Here is a 14241-nt window from a genome sequence, read left to right as displayed (position 1 = left end):
CTTTCTCAGTTCAGTTCAGTTGAGCTCAGCCGCGAGCATGGCTGCCGGTCGGGAGTAGAACTGCCGCGAGTCACTCACTCGTTCACTGCGAACGAATCACTCAGTGAACGACAACACTTTGACTGACTCTGAGTGATTCTGTTTCCCCTTCGCGGGGACACGCTTTCATGCCAATAGCATCAATTTCTCCAAGCTAACGGCTAACGAAAACAAACACACACACACGCCCCCATCCCCATTATCGTAATGGACTTAGGCACACATAAAGTAATGAGAGGAGAGGAGACAGAAGAGTGAGTGACTGACACAGCGCCACTTTCAGCACAGTACGTGAACGAGATTCATGTCCTCAGCATGTCGTTCAATGATTCGTTTACGAACGTGATTCGCCGTCATTCAGTTCATGATTCAGCCCACTTTCAGCACAGTACGTGAACGAGATTCACGTCCTCTGCATGTCGTTCAATGAATCGTTCGCGAAAGAATCACGTTGAAATCACTGCTGAAAGTGGCGCTGTGTCAGTCACTCACTGACTCAGGGCACTGAGGGCTGAGGAGTTGATTCACGTTCAGTACATGTACTGCTAACATTAGCGCTGTGTTGCTAACATCAGTGTAGCATCATGTTATGTTATTTTACTGTGCACAGAGGACACTTTCACTCTGTAATATTTTTAGTGCATGTATAAGCAGCGCTGCGTCTCCCGCGAATGATTGTATAATATAGTCCTTGAACGCACCGTCCCTCAGTAAGTGAACGTCAACCTCAGGGCTGAATCATGAACTGAATGACTGATTATTTGGCTGTTTATCAGTTCAGGGAGTTGGAGAGCACTGAACGATTCGGTGAACGAATCTTTTGAACTAATCATTTTAATGAACGGATTCTAAAGATTCAGTACAGTAAAAAGAACTGCCGTTCCCATCACTAATGGACGTAACATCCGTGACGTCACCCATTGGTTTGTGGACTGCTGCTTGGAAGCCAATAGTATCGAATCTGGGCAGCGCCATCTTGAAAATTTCAGGTGCATGCCGGGAAAAAAAGAACACAGATGCTACTTATATGGGTATGAGGCGGAGTCATGGCAGGAAGTGTGGGCGGGACAATGGGCGGGACGGGGAGGTTTGCGAGTCTATGGCTGTGAGGGCTGGATCTCTATACAGTGAACTCAGCACGCTTATGTCTATGCTGCCTACCCTACCCACCGCAACCCACAGACCAGCAACAGAAAACGGATGGAAAACCACAATTCGAGGTAAACTCGTAAACTTTACAGCCAAGTGTTAAAGTAGCTTAGTAATGTGACATAGCTAATTGCATGCATGTATTTAATCATCAAATATTAAGAGAGAAGTAACGTTAGTTACGTGTGTAATGTAACCTACAGTCTATGAATGTAACGTTGAAGCTAATGCTAAATACTAATGTTAACTGTTGCCTGTATTGACGTGCTGGCTGTTAGAGCTAACGTTAACACACGTAGAAAATATTTTATTGAACTAACGTTATCATTCTGTGTTTTTCACTGTTATCATATACTGTTAAGGGCAGTTGGCACACACCAAGTAACATTACTTCAGTAAGGATATTTTGTGTGTTCATTTCATTGTCTAAAACAATAGATCTATTGGAATTATTTCTTTATCTTTCAGGAAAAAAATATCCAGGTACAGCTACCATTATATGGCACGTGGACCTGAAAAACCAAAGAGAAGTGAGTATTATTTACTTGTTAGTAAAAGAGAAGTGAGTATTATTGACTTGTTTATTAGTTAGTTAGTTAGTTACTTGTTATAATATATAATAATGTATTTATAGATAAGTTAACTGTGTGGAGCTAATCTATTAAAAGTGTTATTTCCTCTTTGTCTTTATAGTTTATACTCTGATACATTTCTCTTTATAATGATTTTTCTCCATCCAGTGAATGTATGGATCATTGGTGACAGCTACGTCCGGCGTGGGACTGAGAGAGCTGCAGAGACCATGGGAGACAACCTTGGACACGACAACCTGCTCATGCAGTGGTTTGGCCGGGGTGGTCTGAGATGGAAAAGCCTTCTCCCTTTTTGCCACCGGTCCCTACAAGGAAGAGCAGTGCCTGTTGAAGTATACTCACTATTTTAGTAAATCCAGTTTTTATTCCTTAAAGACCGTGTAAAGTGAAAATATATTTGTGTTCTGAGTTAGTCACATCACAGACAGATGTGTTATTAACCATCCTTCCAAATTTGAATGCTAGAAAAATTGTCTAAGTATGTAAAATTATCTTTTAAAATCATGAAAAATCAAGCACTTCTCTGTGCTGTCAAACGCTGGGGGCGTGTCTGCTGAAGGCGCTGGAAACACACCCACGCGCGGAAGGGGGCCGCCTCCGTGTAACATAGCAACAGTAGCAATGGACGCTAGCACTAACAACAGCATTGCAGTGACCCAGCCCTACATGTTTGAGCCATCAGAGCCAGACACTGACTCGGAGTTAGACAATGAACATGCACAATCTCGTGCCTCACAGTCTGCAACAGAATGGTAATGTATTTCTCCTATTTATGCAAGTTAGCAATATGTATTACTGACTATAGGATACTGACGCCGAGCTAGCAACCGAGTTAGCCGCCGAGGTACGCTCCCACTGACTAGCTAAAAACGTTAGGGTTTCATGTAATGAAGAATTGTGATTGTTTTGTCTGTTCACAGATTAAACAACACTTGATTTTTATTACTGTTTCGTTAATTTAATTACTCCTTTTGTTTATACCTAATAAAGGTAGTACTAGTATTTCTTTCTAAGAGTGTAGTGGGTGGTAAACCTAAGTAAATTCAGTTTGTCCAGCTTTGAAAGGAGGCAGTTTACTTGTTTTTTCAGATCACATTATTCAACAAATGTGGGGAAACGCATTAGGTAACTAATTAGACTACAAAAAAGTAAAATATAACACTAGCCAGTTTTACTTAGTCAGTTACTTACCTGTGTCTTCTGATTAATTTGTGGATTGCTGAATGTCATCATTACAACACACAGGCTGAATAAGACAATATGCTTCAACTGATTAGGTCATTTTGCTGAACCGGGCTTCATACTGAACTGACAACTGAAATGGTTAACATTTGTCACACTGTGATTAAAAATGTACTTGTGCAGGTGCACATGTGGAGAATGCAGAACAATGCCCACAGAGGTTGAACATGTCTGCTGCAAGGAGCTGAATGCTGTATGTAAATAAAAACTGTTTTTCACAATAATAATTCAAATAATGAATACATAAGCAGCAGCATACTAGATGTCTAGCACTAAAACACCTATTACACATATTCCTATAGGTTCAGAGTAGATGTGGAGAGCTGCCTGAAGAGCCACGCTGCATGACTCTTCATCCAGGCTTGGAGCCGGTCTGCCTGAACCCCTACTCCCTGCAGAATGCCCTAAACATTTATCAGGCAGACCATGGACCACTGGCGGAAAAGGAAAGATCTGGGTAACGTAGACAATATAATATTTGTTTTACTGATTTCGGATATTTATAAATTACACTTGTGTTGATCAAATGACATGCCTTTCAAAGAGAGGTAAGGTTTAGTACCCGGGAATAAACTTACATCATTTATACAATCATATTATAGTTGACTAATGTATACAGTGTATTTCATTTACACTCAAAGCACATGAGTGATGCTTGACTGTATCCATTTTAATCCTTCATCTTCCTGAGCTATATATAAACTCTCATGTTGGACAGATAAATACTGGTTCATTCTTTAGCTGTTTTTCACTACATAGTAAATCAACCAACATGTACATCACCTTGATATATAGATGTATAAACTGAATGCACATGATTGGACATTTATACAAGCAATCACTAGATTATTATTATTATTTCTGAAAATGTAGCTGTGTGGTCGTGGAAATTCCTTGGAATAAAAAAACTGCTGTCCATTTTCTTGTCCATCCATTTAGCCAATATGATGAGGTAGACTGCAGGTTGATGAATCAAACTCATCTTCCGAGGTCCCAATCTGTAAGACATGACAAAAAATGTGGAGGGAAAGGCTTTTTGTTTATTACATCAATCAAACAAATAAGTTCAGTTTGATTGGGGATAGGTTCTTCTAAAAGACAACACGTCAATAATGTTTTGTGAAAGACAGCTCCAGTGTCAAATTTGATTACACAGAGGACAACATACCAAAAAGAAACATACATAAAAATATAAATCAAAGTATTTTTCTACTGTGATGACCCCCTGCGATTGCTCTGCCTGGTTGCTCTGCTTGTCCTTGTGTTTTCTCTTTCCAGGAAGTATCCAGGCAGATCAAGGTCATCAGGCTGAATCAGTTCACCTGGGCTGGGGGTTGGGCCACCTTTATAAAATCAGCTGGCCTACTCAGTCTGGGCTCTCTTCCTACCAGCAGCAGAACCCTTTTTCTTTGGTTGCTTTCTTTGATTACTTTTTAGCACTCAACATACCCCTGCATCCATACATTTCCAGACACCACTGATTTACAGATCTAACATATAACTTTGATTAATTTAGGTAAATACGTTGATTGAATAAATTACTTTGGTTTGGTTTAACTTAAAGATGTGCTCTCCTCTTTTGTTTTGTCATGAATTTTGAGCCAGTTCATGACAAAATGGGGGCTCGTCTGTTCAGTAAGACCTAGTATTTAGTGGAATATGGTTGTTTTGTTTATTTTTCTTCTTTCAACTATTGGTAAGTTGCATTGGTTAACTGCTGGGGATTTTGTTTGTTTGTTTTTGGAGTTGACTGTTTCTTGGGGAGAGTTTTGGTGCTCAGTTTGGTCTGGTTTTGTAGGTCATTTTCAGCGGTGACTTTTGGGTGTAGTCCTTATAAGGAGTCTATTTCCCCCTGGTAGGCTTATCAGGTTCTACTTGTAGAACCTGGGGTTTATTTTGTGGCTGTGAAAGTGAGTAGAGCTATATGCTCAGGTTCACGTCAGTGGGGTGCTGGTGGTGGCTGCATAGCAGGTACTTTCCAGTCCCACTGAGTTTGTGATTAAAGATCCTCTTGCCGGTAACAGCCTGAAGACTAGGGTTGAGTTAGTTAGTAGTTATTCTCTTAGTTAGCGGGGGTTGTGGACTTCCTTGTTTCTGGCTACTTAAAGGTAGGGTTGGTAATGTTGGAAAGCTAGCAAGAGAGCTAGCAAGATTTGAAAATAGCACCTCCTCCTGCCTCCTCTAAGCTCAACCCCGCTGCTCCCCCTCCCGTCAGTGAGTCCGTCCAAGCCACGCCCCCACAAACTGGAACGCGCACACTGCTGCAGGGAGGAGAGGAGAGCTACGAGCTAGCCATTTCCAAGTATTTTGGACAACAACCAAACAGTCTCATGTCTCATTTACCTGTAAGTAAACTGTATTATTATGTTTTTTGTTTGTTTTATAGCACATCAGTCTGTGCAGATTCAGATCCGGGTCTGAATCTGCTGAATCTCCCCAAGGATACGGCTGGATTCAGACCCATCAGCTAAATTACATTGTAATAATTGTTACGTGTTTTTCACTGACAAACGTGTATTTTATGTTTTTATTAGTCACGTAGCATATCTGCTATGTTTTTCATTGACAATTATGCAGGGTGATGCAGAAGTGTTAGGAAAGTCAATTTGGGCCAATATCTCAATTTTACTATAAAACTTAGACACTTATGCTACTAGGCTAACGCTATGTTTGTTGTTTCATTGTTAGAGGTTACACGATGAGAGCACTGGCTCAGACCCGAGCTACAGTCCTGAATCGAGCACGTCTTCAGCTCCAAGGGGACGCGGTCGTGCTAGAGCCAGAGGAGGCCGTGCTAGAGGGGGTGCAAGGGGCAGAGGCCGAGGAACTTGAGGTCAAGGACGTGGAGCAAGCCGGACTGCGACCGGAGAGCTTTTACAAGATGAGGATATTCAACGAGTGGAGAATCTGCAAGCTCAAAGAATTGCAGATGAGCAGGTAGCCTTTCTAAAATAGCCTCTTTTTTCCTGATCTCAACATTATCAAGAACTGTAAACAATGACCTGCCATTTACAGTGAACACAACACTTCTGAGTTTATTGTCATTCATAAACTGTTAAAGAATATAATACTATAATATAAACACATGAAACTTTCAACTCTGGTCCGGCAACATACCAAAAATATAATAAATGAAATTACAATATTAGTAATAATAAAGGACAAGATGGTGAGAGTCTAATCTTCTTGATTAACTATTTTTTACAGGCTAGAATTGAACGACTGAGATTGGAAGAATCTCATCAGTTGCTTCAGATCAAGAGACCCAAGCCTCATGTTTGATGTCCTGCAGATGCTCCTCCACCAGGCCCTCCAGCTCCACCTCTACCTACATGGTGTGTGTGCAGGAAGTGCTGTGAGATGCCCACAGATCTAGAAAAAAAGTGCTGTGGGCAACAACCTGCTTCCTAACCCTAACCCTCACCTGGAAGTATACATTTTACATTTTAAATTTGGTCTTTTATATATATTTTGTCAGTTTTTAATAAAAATTTGAAAATGATGAATGCCTTTCATTTGACTATTTCTGCAACAGAAGCAATATATTTTCTCACCACCACATTAAAAATAAGTGATTACAGAATAATTACAAAATTGGTATAACCCTTTTTATTGTTACATAAATAATCTGTACATTTTCAACATGAGTGTATCTACACATTGGAAAAGGTGTTTCCAGGTAAGGCAGACCGGTCAGGCTGTGTGTAGGGAGTATTTGTCAGCGGTGGTGATCTACTCCTTTGGCAGTGATTTACCTATAGGAAGAATATCACAATTACACATCTGACAATAATGAATACATTTGAGATAATCAAAGAATAAGAATACTTAGAGCTTTATTTCCCATTTATTTTGCACATAATTATGTTAGAACTTCTTCATCAAACTACAATATTGTAAGAAAACTCACCTAGGCCTCTGCTGAGTTGGGTCTGCAAAAGCTGTATGCTTTTGACCTTAGTGTGGGTAGCATAGAGCCTAGAGGTGTCAACGAGGGGGGTAGCTGCAGTAATGGCTGGGCTGGGGGAGGGACAGATGTCTGCTCAAACCAGTTAAAGAATTAACATCATCTCATCACGTCATCTCTGTGAAGATTACAAAATTAGAAAATACTGTCAACATACATTTACCCTTCATTCATAGAGGACAAAACACAGAACTTTTTATATGTAGAAATAGAAGTCTTGGGTTTGGCAGTTGGACCAAAGGAGCATAAAGATTGATATAAACTGTTGAGAAGATCCTCAGTTTGTTTCTATCCTCTCTGCATAGCATCTACCAGAGTATAGTCCATAGACAAGCTTGTAGCATGATCAATTACTCCAACACCACACAGAGTTAGAGGTACAACTTATGGTAGCTGTGTTTTATTTTAGTGTTGATGGTTGTTGTTGTTGATGTTAACAACTCAGTGTGAAGTGCTGGACCTCCTAAGGCGGGGGTGCTCAATACGTCGATCGCGATCTACCAGTCGATCTCCAAGGTACTATTGGTAGATCGCATGACAAGGTGAGGTGACATCAGGCGCGCTGGAAGGTATTTTCAGTAGGGGGGGCTGCGATCAAAATGCATGACGTCACATCATTGTGATGGTTGTTGTTAATTAGCCTATTAATATGTTTTAGGGGTTGGGGGCAGAAATAAGTGTGTTACAATTTATATTATTTCATGTAATCAGATGAACTACAGCACCCAATATCATTTTAGCAGGACACACACTAGCGACACTTTGATCTCTCTCTCTCTCTCTCTCTCTCTCTCTCTCACACACACACACACACACACACACACACACACTCCTCATCTGTTCACCCATAGGGCCAAAATAAAGAAATAAAACTAAACATAAATATATACTGTAGCCTACATTCAGGCGAAATAAACCTAAACTGAACTTGGCTTTCGATTTCCGTTCTCACTTATAAATATTGAAACAACAGACAGCAAACTTGAACACTAAAGCTGCCACAGCAAGCGTCAAGAACACTGAAATTATGAATGAAAACGGCAACAATCAGTGGGGTGTACATCGGCGATTACACGCAACCCCCGCCGCGGCTACTCTGACACTGCTCATTTAGGGCGCACTAGGCAATCGTACCGTGCCAAAGCACGTTTGCCCCCTAAAGTCCGGATTATTTGGCTAGTGTGAGTGCAAGTGTACCCTGCTTGAGGGAGAAGAAGCCAATTTTCCAGGGAATCGCAGCACGCAGCATCCAGTGTGCTGCGTGGACGTCATTACATCTGCTGCACCGCTGCTACCACAGTTATGAAATGCTAAGTTTATTGTCTGTGACTGTGATCCTCATAAAAGTAATATTTTACAAATCTGCATTATATAAACTAACGAAATTCGTTAAAGTAAGTCATTTGGCGATTTCTAAGTCATAAAACTAAGTCTTACTTTTACTGGAGTAATCTACCTCGTTCGCACCTGTCATTGTAAGGTAAAACTTACCTACTGAGTGAACTCTCCCGTTCTCTCTTATAAACGAGTCGGACAACAACGTGTATCAAACATGAAGCAAAGTGAAAAAATAATAAAGTACGTAATAACGTACCCCCCCCCCCCCCCCCCCCCCCCCCCGCGGAAGTGTTGAGCACGGCATTATACAGCGGTTTTATAGGGGGTAAAAATGAACCCCTCGGCGGTTCGAGGTATAAATGATCATATTTTTTTTTCTTTTTATCCCACACCCCCTTGGCGGTTCTAGTGTTAAGTGAATATGAACTTTATAACATGTGATTGATTTGATAAATTATCTATTCGATGCAACAGACCTACCACGTTAAATAACTTTAGTTAGCGATGTCCCTCTAGGACTGTCCATGGTGCTGAAAATGCCAGCACCATGGACAGTGGAGTTTTAGCGTATGGATCCCCTGAAAATTGTATGAACTTACGAAACTATATAGGTACACTAAAAATAACAAACATAAGTCCTGTAAATCAACAGTAGGCCTATTCAGAGACTTAAAACACGCTAAATTCCACCGTCATCCACACCTTCAATGTATGGCCTACAATAGTCAATAACAATAACAATAATAACATTTATATAAACAACAATAATAACAGCAATGAACGTAGCCAGAAAAATAAAACTGAAATGGAAAATTCCATCTCCCAAACCAGCTATATTGTAATGATCGTTCAAACGTTCTCGTTTCCAAATCTCCTTCCCGGGAATTTTATATTTGGCTGATTTGGAAATTGGTCTATGTTTTTTTTGACAGCGGCACCGGAAGTGCCTGCTAACATAGCGGCTTGACAAAAAAAAGAAAATATAAATGTATTCTTTCACATATCACAATAACTCAAATCAAACCCATTCGACACAGAATAAATATGTTATATGTTTTTATTTTTTGTTGGTTTTATTTTTATAACAAGATGTAAGATTTCTTCCACTCTGGCAGAGAGGGGCAGACCCTCTGACGAGGGGGGCTTCAGCCCCCCACTTCCCGCGCTACATTGTCATGAACTGACGCTATACAAATAAAGTTGAGTTGTTTTGAATAAAAAAACTAGACGTCAGCCTATCAGCCATCCCGTCACTTGATTGATACACAGGACAACCAGACATCTGATTTTTTTCCCCGTACAATTAGGTCACTGTGCTTGTTCAAACAACGCCCCTGAGCTGCAAAGCTAACAAGCTAGTCCTTAGTTACATCCTAATTTTTCGCTCGGTTTTTTCCTCTTAAAGGTAAGATAGGATATAAAAATGAGTGGGGGAGCTGGACCAAGTAAAAAGAAAAAAACCTATCACTTTCATACGGAATGGGAGGAGGACTTTTTTTTCACTATGACATTTTCAAAGTGCGTTTGTCTCGTCTGCCAGTCTACCGTTGCAATACCAAAGAAGGGAAATGTGGAGCGGCATTTTCGGACTCTTCATGGAAAATATGACACTGAATTCCCGCCGAAAAGCGAGCTGAGAAAGACAAAGGTGAAGGAGCTAAAATCCCAGTTATTGGGACAGCAGTCATTTTTCACACAAGCTACTTCTAAAGCGAAAGCTGCCACCGAAGCATCATTCCGAGTAAGTCACATCATCGTTAAAAACAAGAAGTCATTCCAAGATGGAGAGATGGTAAAAGAGGCATTCGTTGAAGCAGCGGACTCATTGTTCGGGGACTTTAAAAATAAAGCAGAAATCTTGTCTTCGATCAAAGCTCTCCAGCTGTCAAGGAGTACAGTTACACGGCGTTGTGAAGCCATGGCTGAGGACTTAACGCAGCAAATGTGGAAGGACATCAGAGATTGCGAGTGTTTCTCACTGCAGTTGGATGAATCTACGGACGTGAGTGACACAGCCCAGATGTGCGTTTTCATTCGTATGGTGTTTAGTGATATGACTGCAAAAGAGGAACTGTTAACATTACTGCCCATGAAAGAAAAGACGCGAGGAGAGGACATATTTCTGTCGTTCAAAAACTTTATTGAGAAAACCCAGCTGCCGGTGTACAAATTGGTGTCTATCACCACAGATGGCGCACCTGCAATGATTGGTCACTTGAATGGATTTATTGCCAAGTGTAGGCAGGACGATGCTTTCCCAGACTTTCTGAATTACCATTGCATAATCCACCAACAAGCATTATGCGCTAAAATGCTCAACATGAAAGAAATCATGGATGTCGCAACGAAGATCGCCTGTGCTATTCGAGCCCGGTCTCTTCAAAGACGGTTATTCCGTGCACATCTGGAGCAGGCTGACTGCGACCACTCTGACTTGTTGCTACACACTGACGTGAGGTGGCTTAGCCGAGGGAAATTCCTGCAAAGATTTCGAGAGCTCTGCCCGGAGATTAAGGAGTTTTTCCGTGCAACTGGGCATGCAGAATACAAGCAACTAAGTGACGGTGTGTGGCTGTTAGACTTGGCATTTTTAACTGACCTGACAAACATGTTGAACGACCTCAATCTAGAGCTGCAAGGAAAAGACAAAACAGTGATCAATATGATCAGCTCAGTTAATGCTTTCAAACGCAAACTGCAACATCTGTCCTCAAAGCTGCAGCGCCATGATTTGGCAAACTTCCAGAACCTGGCGTCAGAGCTGGAGATGCAAGGGAAGGCCTGTGTGCAACTTGACAGTGCACGCTACACAGAACAGATTGACAACTGTCTGTCAGAGTTTGAAAAACGCTTTCAAGACTTTTCTTTGCTCGAGCCAGTTGCAACATTCATGTGTTTTCCTTTTCGGGAAGATGTGGAGATTGATTCACTCTCATCAAAAATTGCAACACTGTTTCACCTGAACTCTTCTGGAGTGGAAGATGAGATATTCACACTACAAGCTGACATTGAGCTGAAGTCCAGAGCTCATGGACAATTCTGGAACTTACTAGCAGAGGGAAAGTATCCCAACATGAGGAAATGTGCTACCTCCTTGACTGCATTTTTCGGCTCCACTTATTTATGTGAGTCAGCCTTTTCCCACATGAAGATAATTAAGTCCAAGTACCGCTCCACTATGACTGATGAACATTTGGAAATGTGCTTGAGGCTGGCTGTCAGCAGCTACTGTCTGGACTATGTATCCCTGGCTGATTCAATTCAGTGCAAGTCATCAGAGTGAGCTCAGGTGATGGCAAAAAATGTACATAATTATGTTGTTCAGTCTGTTCAGTTCTTGTTATGTTGTGTTGTGCAACATATGTGGTTATACATCAACATAAGTTGTAAGAATCCTCAATATATTTCTCAATAAATATAATGGGTAGATCATTTTGACTTGGTCATTTCAAAAGTAGCTCCCATGCTGAAAAAGTGTGAGCACCCCTGTCCTAAGGTGAAGGACAGGTTTTATCCTCAGGCCATCATATTTCTCAAAATATCTAATCACTAACATTTACTCAATGTCTGTATAATGATATAGCAGATATCACTGACAACACATATTGTATGTGCAATAATGCTGTTTTCTGAAGTACCTCAAATGGCACTTTGAGGCACATAAAACAGAAAAGGCTAGATATGAAAGACAGATATTTATATCCCAAAGACATATTCATAGCAGCAGCAAGTTGAACTCACCGGTCGGACAGAGACTCAGAAACAATAGTTGAACTGGAGGGAGAGTAGGTCTCATCAATCCGTGTTTAGACGGCGTCGAGGTTGATCGGTCCTTCTCATGGCTATGAAAACATAGATGAGCTACATCACCACAGTTGTAACGTGTAAAAGCCAATATACGTAGGTCTTTTTTATCACAATAATAATGCAGACACTGACGACTAGGGTAGAGTAATATCTTTAAAATTAATATACTAGTATAATCTATTCAATACTGGCGTCACCGACCCGTTTTAAACACACAGCAAAGCTAATATTAGCATTACGCTAATACAAGCTACAAAAGTAGCTACGTTAGCATAACTTACATATATATAACAAATCCTCCCCGAAGCAAAACAAATCATTACCTGTCCAACAGAAAGAGAGCAACCTCGGCATCACTGTTCAGGCCCTTCAGTTCCCTCAGTTCTCTCCACCGCTCAAATGCTACTCCGATATTGATCCTTGTTTGACCTCTTGCTTTATCAAGTGACTTTTTAGTAGCTGTCCTTTCCTCCTCCGGCTTTCTCTTTCTTCCCTTTTTGTCAGGACGAGCCGTTAAAAGAAGGCGTGCAAGTGGTACTTTCTCAGCCATTGCTCTTAAATAAATCTATTCGGTAGGTCAGCAGAGAGGTGTGCTGGTTTTTCTGGCGACTGCGAAAGATGAAGACTGTGCACGCGCGCAGTAGGCAGGGAGAGAGGGGGGAGGGGCGTAGACTGTATGCGGAAGCAAAACTAGACATGAAGGCACCTGATTGGTTTTTTCTGTTCGCACCGAACGGCTCGGATTGGTCGTGGTTTTATCAGTTTTGTGGCCGCTACAGAGCTCTGATTTTCTCCGTTCCTTTTTCTAAAGCCATAATGTATTAATACCTTTCATAATAGAAAGACCATTTCACCCAGTATAACAAAAAGTGTTTCTGAACAAGATTACCAACCCTACCTTTAAAGTCGTTTTTCTGGACCATTGTGTAACTGGGTTTTTTGGTACTTTTGATTAAGTTTTGGTTAAGGGAGACATGGCCTCTGTCTTGGAGGATTTTGTGTCTTATCCTTCTGAGGAGCTTTTGGAGCAGTGTACTAAGGACCAGCTCTTGAAAATTGCTGAACATTTTCAGATTGAAGTTCCTGATAAAAAGCTGAAAGACACAATCAAAAGGACTGAGATCTAAATTGCTGGATGATGGGGTGTTAAGTGAGGAGGTGATTCCAAAGCCTGTGGTTTCACAGGGTTTTTTGACCTTTGAGCAACAAAAGGAGCTGCTATTGTTGCAAATGGAGCATGAAAGAATTAAGAACGATAGGCAACTGGAAATGGAGGTGTTGAGGCAAAAAACAAAGGCATAAACTGGAGGTTCAACAATATAGGATTGAGATGATTCGGGAGGGAAAATTGGCAAGTGAGGGATCAGTTCAAAGAAAATATGAATTTGACGTTGCCACTAATCTTCGTTTGGTCCCACACTTTACAGAAGCTGATCCAGACCTCTTCTTCTCTCTGTTTGAGAGGGTTGCTGAGTCCAGGCACTGGCTGGATGAAGAACGCACTCTCCTCCTCCAATGTGTGTTCACGGGTAAGGCGCAGGAGGCTTATGCTGCTCTATCCCAGGAAGATTGTGTTAAGTATGATAAGGTAAAGGCTGCAGTTTTGAGAGTTTTTGAGTTGGTCCCTGAGGCCTATAGGCAGCGATTTAGGAACTTTAGGAGACAAGGTGACATGACGCATGTTGAGTTTGTTCGGGGTCTTGAGACTCAGTTGCATCGCTGGTGTATGTCAACGGGTGTGAATACATTTGAAGGTTTGTGTAGTTTGGTAATACTTGAACAGCTTAAGAACTGTGTGCCTAGTGGCATTGCCACCTTTATTAATGAAAGGAATCCTAGAACTCCTCATGATGCTGCTGTGGTGGCAGATGAATATATTTTGACTCATAAGGCTACATTTGCTGACATTGTCCCAGGTGATATGGGTTATAGCTCTTGCCCTACTGTTAGAGGAAATGGGGGAGGAGTAGGCGCAGATGTAAGTAGGCCTGCACGATATCAGCAAAATGTGCGATGTGCGATCACACTGTTCAATATTGCGATGACGATATGACTTGCGATAAATAAGAAAATATTTAAAGTTTGCATACAGTTCCTGTCTCTTTC

The 14241-nt window shown here is 41.3% G+C and overlaps 1 protein-coding gene across 1 annotated transcript in view; it reads left to right on the top strand.

Moving 5' to 3' along the window:
* Positions 1–2095: 2095 nt before the first annotated feature.
* The window catches only part of rab3gap1 (RAB3 GTPase activating protein subunit 1), a 308505-nt gene continuing 296359 nt past the window's right edge, over positions 2096–14241 (top strand). Inside the window, exon 1 of the mRNA XM_053328440.1 lies at positions 2096–2101. The gene's annotated coding sequence lies outside the window, so the exon portion shown is untranslated. The remainder of the gene's footprint in view (positions 2102–14241) is intronic.

Source organism: Scomber japonicus, chromosome 11 (genome assembly GCF_027409825.1).
Source record: "Scomber japonicus isolate fScoJap1 chromosome 11, fScoJap1.pri, whole genome shotgun sequence".
NCBI lineage: Eukaryota > Metazoa > Chordata > Actinopteri > Scombriformes > Scombridae > Scomber > Scomber japonicus.
Note: the sequence above shows the minus strand (reverse complement) of the source record. Positions and strands in the feature narration are given on the sequence as shown.